This window comes from Benincasa hispida, chromosome 8, assembly GCF_027475165.1.
Source record: "Benincasa hispida cultivar pf3 chromosome 8, pf3_genome.v1.1, whole genome shotgun sequence".
Lineage (NCBI taxonomy): Eukaryota > Viridiplantae > Streptophyta > Magnoliopsida > Cucurbitales > Cucurbitaceae > Benincasa > Benincasa hispida.
The window spans coordinates 7,489,525-7,501,308 of NC_143485.1; the positions used below are offsets into that span (position 1 = coordinate 7,489,525).

The window sequence follows — 11,784 nt, forward strand, 5'->3', positions numbered from 1 at the left end:
ATATATACATCCTATGCCTGTAAACTTATCTTTAATCAACTGACCAATGTGATCTTGAACATATCACACCCTTTCATTTTCATTACATGAAGGTTCCACTTACAAGTCTCTTCAATACATTTGACAATGAACAAAGATTTTGTTGATTTCTTGACCATAAATTCAAAATTTTTGTTGATGAACAAAATTGATAATCGCATTTTCAAGACTTTTTTACTAAAAAATAATTGACCAACTTCAACGTATGTCCCAGATGAAAAGTTATCGGGCATAATCAACTCTCCCCTATGACTTGAAGACATAGATGGAGGAACCACTTGAGCTGCTGTAGAACAATGCACATCACTATGATCACGATCCATTTCATTCAAACCTGCTGGTTGCTCATTACCATCTACTGAAGGACCACAACGTTGCTCTAGATGACCACAATCCATATAATCTAGTCTAGATTATCTCTCATTACCAACTGAACTATTGTCCGATTCTGTATCATTAAATTCGATCTTGTTGGATTAGTGCAGTCATTATCTAGTGATAACGTTGATGGTACGGTGCTGATAGGTAATGGAATATCATTCCTATTCCCAACGGAACTCATATGATTCCTCGTATTTTCTGTCCACGGTCATATCATCATAACTCACATTTCTAAACCTCTATCTAATATTGTCATCTTAATTTGATTTTCGTCTTCATCAATCCTTATGTATTGTAGAGGGACTTTGTATTCAAGCTTATATTTTAACTCTCATTTTAAGATCAAACTCTGAAGGACTAACATTTGTAACCCTGTAAATGTGAGATTTAAGTTCTTCAAATACCGAATAAGTGGACACTTTTCTGTCATCCTACAAAGCAAGAGAACATTTGTCATTAAGTTGTACAAGCAATTGAAGTCTACTCTCACTCTCTCTCTTACTCTTGCTCTCTCTTATTCTTGCTCTAGAAATAACACAACAAAAATAATAAGACTTATAACGTGAGACACTTGAAGGAAATTTATGTAGTCTGGTATGGTGATGATGTTAGCAAAAGGTCAATTGACATTATTTTTTAAAAAAATTGGTCATTTAACATTTCGGGCCCAAAAAATGGACCATCCTTACAAATTTCCCTTTCTTTCTTGGCAAAATAATACATATCATAAGCATGAGTACTACTAGTTCTTTATTTATTTGTTTCATAACATGTTGGATACGAGAATAAAAACTCCAATCTTGAAGTCGGTAGTATAAACATTGTACCAGCTGTGCAAATTTTTCACAATTTTATATGTCAAATGGACCTCTAAGGTTTATTCTGAATGCACATCTTGAAATAAGGTCTCCACAATTCACTTAATCAACCTAGTACTTATCTAATCCATCTCCACCACCATCTCTAACACGGTAGATAAGTTTCATCCTTATCCCAAACCTCGCTTCACATCTTGAAATTTTGGCCTATGGTGTGAAAGAAGTCAATTTTTTTAAAAAAAAAAATTCATGTACACCAATTTGGCCAAAAAAAAAAAAAAAAGAAAAAAAAGAGAACCAATTCTTGAGTGACTTCGTAACCTTCGTGTAGCGTAGTAGAATGAAGGCTACAAGGTTTGAGTGGCAACCTACAAAAATTGGCACAAGAAACTAAAGAGAAACTCACAACGAAAGCTGAGTGAGATTTTAGTTTATTTATTAGTTGATTAAACTTAAAGAACTTTCTTAAAATTGTCTACATCGCCTTCGAAAAAAGGATTAAGTTATAACGTAGTACGATAATTTTTGTTTTATTTAGCTTATGTTTGGATCAACCTTTAGTTCTGATTGGTATTTATACTTGAACAATTCGCAATAGATCCAAGCCAGGTAAGTGATGCAACCCAAAGGGAATCTCATCATTCTTACCTGCATTTACACCAAAATGTGTAATATCATTAACTCATTTGGATAGGCATTTTTGTTATGTTCATTTGTATTTTTTTTCTTATTTCTTTTACAAGGCTTCTTTCCCATCCTCACATATTCTTATTCTTTGCATGTTGAGGGTAATCTTTATCACTAGAGAAGGTAGAAGTATTTAGTAAATGTTAAGGTTTTGACCAGTGCTCGTTGCTATTTTCACTCGGTTGTCAGAATCTTTATTGAAATCAATAGAAAAGGGCTAGATTTTCATGAACTCAAGAGATGAGCATTAAACAAAGGGACAGTCATCAAAAGAAAAGGGCTAGAGAAATCACAAGCCTTCTCAAAACTTGGAAAATGATGTAGAGATCTTCTTGCTTGAGAAAATCCTAATATTGTCATTCTACAAGAAACTCGAATTGTTAAGCCTACGTGGAGCTTCAGAAATATGGGTTGGCTGTTGTGGATTCTACTAGCAAAATTATCAAGATATGGAAGGAGAATGATATTGAGCGTGTCAACTATGTGGTGGGTTCCTTCTCTATTTCCATAGATCGTAAATTTAATGGAAATGTTGTCGGCTAAATTTCCAAAGACTATGCCCCTATACTCCATTCATGGAAGGAAGAATCTTTCAAGGAAACTTTAATCTTGCGGGCCTTTGCCAGGGCATTCAGGGCGTGATCGGAGATTTTAATGTCGATAGGAGGACTAGGGAGTTCTTTAAATTGTTGGAACAAGTGTTCTAAGAATTTTTAGTATCTCTAGTATCTGTGGGAGAACGATGCTTAGTTAGAGCACTGTTCATTTAAGGAGGAGCAGAAATAGGCCTTAGGTAGATATTAAAAACCTAGCCTTTCTTTGATTGCCTTATTAGTTTAAGGTTAGTTGTGGCAAAAACATCCAGCTTTGAAGTGGATAATTAGGTTGGTTCTATTTAAAAAGAAGCCTCTTGTTGGAATATGGATACTCAAGCCTCTAGTGTTATTGTATTCTATCTTAGTTTCATGATTGAAGTTTTCAGGGACTAAAAAAAAGAACTCACAACAAAGACTAAGTGAGATTTTTTATATTTATTAGTCGACAAACACAAACTGGTGACTCAATATTACCTTATTAACAGTTTTTGTTTTGTTTGCATTTTGCATGTTGAGAATAGTCTTTATCACCAAAGGGATCCTTTCTCATACAAGAATAAATTTAATCTTTGCATGTTGAGAATAGTCTTTATCACTAGAGAAGATAGGACTATTTAATAAACACCAATGTTTTGACCTGTATTCATTGTTATTCCCACTCAGTTTTCAAGACACTCCCTAGAACATGGGAAAACCACGACGAGTTACAAGTAGAAGACGTGTATGTGATCATGTAGATGGTAGCGTTAATGGGACTCAATAGATGACTTTTTGAAGATAAATCTCTTGGGATGTTAAGGGTTTAAGGGCTAACCTAACAAAGTTCTCGTTAAGGATCTTCTTGCTAGAATAAATTCTAATATTGTCATTTTACAAGACACTCGGCTAGATACAATAGAAAAAGATGTCATCATAAATTTAATAGGAATGTTGCAGGTTGGGTTAGTCTTATTTGCTCAGACTTGTGTTGAATTTTTTCTATTTTTGTCAGGTGGGATTAAGTCTCGGATTCGTAAATTTTTTTCGTGTGTTGACCCAAATAGAAAAAATATATATATCGATGAATTTGTGAATTGTTAATGTTTTCCATTTAAAAATGTTTTCTTTGTTTAAAATTTTCCAATAGATATCATCGATAATTGGAATTTAATATTCAAGTTTAATTAGAATTTAGTTACTAAGTATTTTAAATTAATAATGAAAAAGAACAATAGCCTAACAACCCAACTAAACCAACTCGAATTTTGATGGTTGGATTGGGTAAGATTAGAGACTATGTTCGAGTCTTTTGGATTATTGATCAATCTGAATATCTGTGATATTGAACTACTGTGATAAATATTAGCTTCACTTCAATGAATGAAAAGCTAACACTCCAACATAGATAATATCGATAAGAAGAAGAAAGGACTAAGAAATAAGCTAATAAATTAATATATACATGTGCATACATAAGAAAGTACACTAGAACAAATCATAAGAAAGATACCTCCTCATTTGTGTCTGTGATCTTCCATTTTTCTTCTTGCACATTCAATCAGAACTTTTTTTACATTGTAAATATATATATTTTTTTCCAGATCTAGCCAGAAAGTTCTTCCTCTTTTTCTTCGTTGTTAGGTTACGATTCATGCATCGACTACCATAAAACTAGGAGTGGAAATGACTTTTAAAACTAAAAAGGGAGCCTTTAAAGTAAATGTCTTTTGCTCCAAATAATTCTCCAAGTAAATGAAATCTTACGACCACTCTTTAGAAGATGCTATTGTACGACCATGCCCTACGTATTTTTTGTATTTTTCACTACCTAATGATCAAATCGACCCTTTATTAACAGACATGCATTTTGGAGGGCTATAGACTGATATATCTAGGATTTGATATAAGCCAAAAGTCATGATTGACCCCAACTCAAATTAATGTTAATGCATATAAACCAATGTTATAAACCAAAACATGCCAATATTAGCACTGATGGTACGTAAATGTAACTCGTGCCAAAAGACATGATTGACCCCAACTCAAATTAATGTTAATGCATATAAACCAATGTTATAAACCAAAACATGCCAATATTAGCACTGATGGTACGTAAATGTAACTCGTTGTCCAAACAACTATTAAGAGTTCCGAGAGCGTATTTTTTGTATTTTGCACTACCTAATGATCAAATCGGCCCTTTATTAACAGACGTGCATTTTGGAGGGCTATAGACTGATATATCTAGAATTTGATATAAGCCAAAAGTCATGATTGACCCCAAGTCAAATTAATGTTAATGCATATAAACCAATGTTATAAACCAAAAAAGCTTGTTTGGAAGTCGTCACTTATACCAACGTTAATGCATGGCTGCTAAGCTCGAAATTGGTGGGAATGGCCAAAGAAGGGTAGATTGAAGACTTCTCCTACAGACTTATCTTGAAATTGAGTTGTCTTATTAAAAAAAACCCAAATCCATAAGAAAGTTTGGAAACCCGTACACCCATATCTAGGTAGGAATGGCTGCTAAGCTCGAAATTGGTGGAAATGGCCAAAGAAGGGTAGATTGAAGACTTCTCCTACAGACTTATCTTGAAATTGAGTTGTCTTATTAAAAAAAACCCAAATCCATAAGAAAGTTTGGAAACCCGTACACCCATATCTAGGTAGGAATGGCTGCTAAGCTCGAAATTGGTGGGAATGGCCAAAGAAGGGTAGATTGAAGACTTCTCCTACAGACTTATCTTGAAATTGAGTTGTCTTATTAAAAAAAAACCCAAATCCATAAGAAAGTTTGCAAACCCGTACACCCATATCTAGGTAGGAATGGCTGCTAAGCTCGAAATTGGTGGGAATGGCCAAAGAAGGGTAGATTGAAGACAACTTATCTTGAAATTGAGTTGTCTTATTAAAAAAAACCCGAATCCATAAGAAAGTTTGGAAACCCGTACACCTATATCTAGGCAGGAATATTTATTAAGAAAGAAAATAGAAGCTAGACCAGATCCGGCTCGGTTATTGATAGAGTGAATAGATCTGCCATTTCTTGAAATCTCTCTTCTGATTCAAAATCGTGGTGTAACGTGTATCCCCTCCTGTTCCGGTCATGGAATAGATGAAATAAATAAATAAATGGATTTTTGTTCAAGAATGAAATCTTATTGGAACTGTCCATATCCAGTTCATCCTTCGGAACCATATCACATCCCGGATCTGATGAAATAGGATGAATTGAGACGGTATTTTGTAAATACGTAATTATCTTGAATATATTAACTATTTCTTTATTTTCCGATCGCCTGGAAGGGACAAAAGAAACATCTTGTTCTTTCTTCAACAATTTCTGATCTCTAGTGGACCTCTCAATAGGATTCGAACCCATATGAAGTTCTGACCATCTGTCAGAAAAAAACCCGAATCCATAAGAAAGTTTGGAAACCCGTACACCTATATCTAGGCAGGAATATTTATTAAGAAAGAAAATAGAAGCTAGAAAAGAAGCTCGAGTTATTTGGTGCTGAGGAGAAAAAAAGTAAAATATGACGGCTAAAAATGTGTAGTATTCCTATTTGTTGCACTTCACATGGATCAAACTTCATAAGAATACTTAGAGTCACTACATGCATATGAAATTCTGAGAAAACTGACCTAAATTTGATGTTGTGCGAAGTCGTATATTGGAGACCAGGGTTATACCATCTTTAATGGAAATCTGTTAGGTCGAAGGCCATGAACAATACACTTGTGACACCAACAAATTCTGCTACTTTCAAAACATCAGACCCTGTCCATGATAAACAAAACAGTAAGCCAGCCCCAGTGTGTGAACATTGCAAGAAACCCTGGCACACGAAAGATCAGTGTTGGAAGCTCCATGGTTGTCCGTCAAATGGTAAGAAATGACAGTCAAGCCAGGCATTAGTAGGTGAATCAGTAACTGAAAATACACAACCTTAGATCAGGAAACCATTCAGAGCACTTCTATTACAGTTGGAATAAGTATAATCTCCCAATCAGGTACTTTCAACTCCTTTGACTTTGTGAGTATAACTAATGATAAATCATGGATATTAGATTCAGGAGCCACAGACCACTTGACTGGTTCCTCCGATCAATCTCTTATCAGCCTAGTGCTAGAAATGAAAGGATCAGGACCGCAGGTTTAATCCTCCAAGATGTGTAATGTCGTGTTATCTTCTCACCTGATGCTGCTGTTTTTCTGGATCTGAACTCGAGGATGACGGTTGATACTGTCCGACATGACAGGGGACTCTATTTTCTCATTGAATAAGCCTCATTTAGGATATGTGATAAGGCTTGTTTGTTTTCATCTCATTTTTCTATTTCTGAAATTGACTATATGTTATGGCACTATCACCTTGGTCATCCTAATTTTCAGTATATGAATTGTTTGTTTCCTCATCTTTTTCATAATATTAATATTTCTAAGTTAAAATGCGATGTGTGTGTCCAAGCCAAACAGCCTCGTGTTTCTTTCAAGCCTCAACCTTATAAACCTTCTAAAACATTCACCATTTTCCATAACCATGTCTGGGGTCCGTCTCCTGTTACTGCCATCACTGGGAAGCGATGGTTTGTAACCTTCATTGATGATCATACTGGGCTAACCTGGGTTTTCCTTCTGACAGACAAATCCAAAGTTACATCGGTCTTTCAATAATCCTACAATTTTATAGCAACTCAGTTCAATGTCAAAATCGCTATTCTTTGCAGTGATAATGGTCAAGAATACCTTAATCCTTAAGAGAGTTCCTAATCTCAAAAGGAATAGTCCATCAGAGTTCCTGTGCATACACCCCTCAACCAATTGTAGTGGTCAAATGGAAAGACTATCACCTAGTCGAAGTTGCTCGATCTCTTATGTTGTCAACTTCCATTCCTTCTTATTTATGGGGTGATGCTATCTTAACAGCAGCCCATCTAATAAATCGAATGTCGTCCCAAGCTTTAAAATTTCAAACCCCCTTAGATTCTTTTAAAGAGTCCTACCCAAATACCCGACTTCTTTCTGTTGTACCCATCCGAGATTTTGGCTGTGTTATGTTTGTCCATACTCATGGTCCTAACCAAACCAAGTTTACCCCTCGGGCTCAAAAATGTATCTTTGTGGGGTACCCACTTCATCAGCATGGGTACAAGTGTTATCATCCCTCTTCTAAAAAAATACTTTACTTTGTCTCGATAAATGGGCATTCTTCAAAGATCATCCATTCTTTTCCCAATGGCTCTCTTCAAGGGGAGAATACTAGTGAAGAAACCAATTGGGGTCCGAGTCTATCTGTCTTCCTTGAACCCATCCTTGACATCAGTACCAATGAATCCATTCGCCCGACCAAACAAGTCCCATGGATCACATATTATAGGAGGAATCTTAGGAAGGAAATGGCGCCGTCTGTTATTTCTTTGGCAACGAAGATCAGTTCCAGGTACTAATAGTCCTATCCCTGATCATGATAATAAATGTGATAAAACTGATGCAGAACCCATCCTTGACATTAGTACCAATGAATCCATTCGCCCGACCAAACAAGTCCCATGGATCACATATTATAGGAGGAATCTTAGGAAGGAAATGGCGCCGTCTGTTATTTCTTTGGCAACGAAGATCAGTTCCAGGTACTAATAGTCCTATCCCTGATCATGATAATAAATGTGATAAAACTGATGCAGAACCCATCCTTGACATTAGTACCAATGAATCCATTCGCCCGACCAAACAAGTCCCATGGATCACATATTATAGGAGGAATCTTAGGAAGGAAATGGCGCCGTCTGTTATTTCTTTGGCAACGAAGATCAGTTCCAGGTACTAATAGTCCTATCCCTGATCATGATAATGAATGTGATAAAACTGATGCTTGTGTTGAAAATATTGAGAGCAACAACAGGGAAGACAATGACAGTAAAGATGTAATCGAAGCAGAAAATGATGATTGTGAGACACTTGTTCCAGCAAAGAATGTTGTTCAACCTGGAAAAGAAATGTCTCCCGCTCCCGCTGAAAACATCGTTGAAAGTGGGAAAATGACAGAACATGGGACGTTTGAGCAGGAGGGTGAGTGCAGTATGAAGCCCAAAGAAAGTAAAGATAGAAATGTATCCCTTGACCTCTCGATTGCCCTAAGGAAAGGTACCAGATCATGTACAAAATATCCATTGCAAAGTTACTTGTCCTACAGCAACCTGTCTCCTGAGTTCAAGGCCCTCACTACAAATCTAGACACAGTGGTGATACCAAACAGTATACACACAGCATTGGAAAGCCGCAGTCATGGAAGAAATTGTGGCTCTCGAGAAAAATCATACGTGAGACCAGGTCACTCTGAGACACTTGTTCCAGCAAAGAATGTTGTTCAACCTGGAAAAGAAATGTCTCCCGCTCCCACTGAAAACATCGTTGAAAGTGGGAAAATGACAGAACATGGGACGTTTGAGCAGGAAGGTGAATGCAGTATGAAGCCCAAAGAAAGTAAAGATAGAAATGTATCCCTTGACCTCTTGATTGCCCTAAGGAAAGGTACCAGATCATGTACAAAATATCCATTGCAAAGTTACTTGTCCTACAGCAACCTGTCTCCGTTCAAGGCCCTCACTACAAATCTAAACACAGTGGTGATACCAAACAGTATACACACAGCATTGGAAAGCCGCAGTCATGGAAGAAATTGTGGCTCTCGAGAAAAATCATACGTGAGACCAAGTCACTCTTCCAAATGGTCATAAAGCAGTCGAATGTAAATAGGTGTTCACAATAAAGTATTGTTCTTGATCGGTACAAGACCAGATTAGTTTCCAGGGGCTTTACTCAAAACTTTCGAGGTTGATTATTTTGAGACTTTTCATCAGTCGCAAAGCTAAACACAGTACGGGTTCTGCTTGCCATTGCAATTAATAAAGATTAACCCCTTCACCAGCTTGATGTGAAGAATGCCTTTCTCAACGAAGAGTTGGAGGAAAAAGTCTACATAAGTCCTCCCCCAGGATTTGAGAAACAGTTTAACACCGGGTTTGCAGACTAAGGAAGTCCTTGTATGGGCTAAAACAGTCCTAAGGTTCTGGTTTGACAGGTTTACTACGTTTGTAAAGTCACAATCAGATCATACTATCTTCACTAAAAGGTCAGTATCCGGAAAAATTACAGTTTTAATTGTTTATGTTAATGACATTGTCATTTCAGGAGATAATACCTCAGAGATTAACCGATTAAAGACGAAGATGGCTAAGGAATTCAAAATCAAGGACCTTGGGAGACTAAGGTACTTCCTTGGAATGGAAGTAGCTCGATCGAAAGAAGGGGTTTCAGTTTCCCAACGGAGGTATGACAGGCTGTAAACCAGTTGACACTCCTATAGAAGCAAATGCAAAGTTAAGTGATATGAGTGAAGGTGTTCCAGTTAGCAAAGAAAGATATCAACAGCTTGCTGGGAAATTAATATATCTCTCTCATACTAGGCCCAACATTTCATATGTAGTGAGTATGGTAAGTCAATTTATGCAGTCTCCATACGAAGAACATATGAGGGCAGTGGAACGCATTTTGAGATATCTGAAAACTTCTCCAGGGAAAGGCTTGATGTTTAGGAAAGTTGAAAGGCGATGCATCGACACATACACAGATGCAGATTGGGCCGGGTCTGTAGTAGACAGAAAGTCAACATCAAGATATTGTACCTTTGTGTGTTAGGTAACCTTGTCACATGGATGAATAAAAGACAAGGTGGTGTTGCCAGAAGTAGTGTCGAAGCTGAGTACAAGACCATGAATCTAGGAATCTGTGAAGAAATTTGGCTTGAAAAAGTTTTTAGAGACCTTCACCAAGATCATACCAGTCCATTGAAACTCTATTGTGATAACAAAACCACAATAAGCATAGCAAATAACCTAATTCAACATGATAGAACAAAGCATGTGGAGATTGATCGGCATTTCATCAAGGAAAGACTTAATAGTGGCAACATTTGTGCTCCTTATATTCCTTCCAACCAACAGATTACAGATGTCCTGACAAAGGGACTGCCCAAACAGTTATTTGACTCGTGTGTGAGCAAGTTGGGTCTTATTGACATTTACGCCCCAACTTGAGGGGGAGTGTTAAAATTAAGGTTTTTTTTACTCTAAGGGCATTTTTGTCTTTATACTTGTATCCTAAGGTTCCCCTTTTGTCTATTTAAACTGGTAGTCACTATGTATTTTGTGTATCAATCATATAATAAAAATTCCTTCTTCCCGTAGTTTTTTCTCCCCGATTAGGGTTTTCCACGTAAACCTTACGTGTGCTATTTTTCTCTCTACTCTATATTTTTCATCAATTTCCCCTTCTTATAATAGAAGCATATCAAGATTTAAGAACTTCAAAAAGTTCTACTTTGACAATTCTGATTTGCGAAGCTCTTCTATAAGTTGAGCATTCTAATTAACTATCATTGGTCTCAATCACTAATAAGAAGTCAACGCAAATCCCATGTTAGAATACTGCTAAAAAAATAGGGTGTATTAATCAAAGCTCCTTCCCAAATACTTCTCATCGAAAAGAAATTACAAGGTAAATGGAAAAAAAAAACAAATACATATTTCAAGATACTTAATTCCACCAATCTTTCTCGTCAATAGACATCTCATCTCATATTTTAAATATTTAGACTCCACGTAACCTTTTTAATTACAGTACTGTGTTAGGCTCTTTGGTTATCCTTTTGAAAGCTTCTGGGTATGCATCCTTCTTCTAATATCATTCCTTATGTAGGCTCGACCCAAGGCCTCCAAAAAGCATCTTATATGATCCTTAAATAAAAAGGCGATAAGTATCTTTCCTCAATTACCTGGTTAGTCATAAAAGTCAACCCCACTGGCCACTATCTTCTCTAATCCAAAGTGACTGGCCACTATCTTCTCTAATCCAAAGTTATAGACACAGATGAGATTTTCAATGAACAAATTACTCAAGAGCTCTCATTGAAGAATAAATAAATCATTCCCCTAATTATAATATTTTTTACTCCAAAATGATCATACTTCCTAGTAGAAACACTATCAAAATACAAGAATGATAATACAAGAATGATAGGCACCGATTCAAACGAAAATTGTGAGTCTAATACTACTTGTTGCCAAAAGAAAAGAAAACATGATACCGTATAGAAAATCATCCTCACATTAAATTTAAACTTTAAACTAAAATTTAACCCACTGAATTATCCACTAAATGTTTTCATTCATTAACAAACCTAGAAAACACATAACTCGGTGAAAATTAAATGTTA

At 36.2% G+C, this 11,784-nt stretch overlaps 1 long non-coding RNA gene across 1 annotated transcript; it reads right to left on the reverse strand.

Annotated features, from left to right (window-relative positions):
- Positions 1 to 54: 54 nt before the first annotated feature.
- On the reverse strand, positions 55 to 11,552 carry LOC150034327 (uncharacterized). Its single transcript, XR_016531308.1, has 2 exons — positions 6,152 to 11,552; positions 55 to 5,901 (listed from the first exon to the last, which is right to left on the reverse strand). It is a non-coding gene; the product is annotated as an uncharacterized LOC150034327 (long non-coding RNA).
- Positions 11,553 to 11,784: the final 232 nt, after the last annotated feature.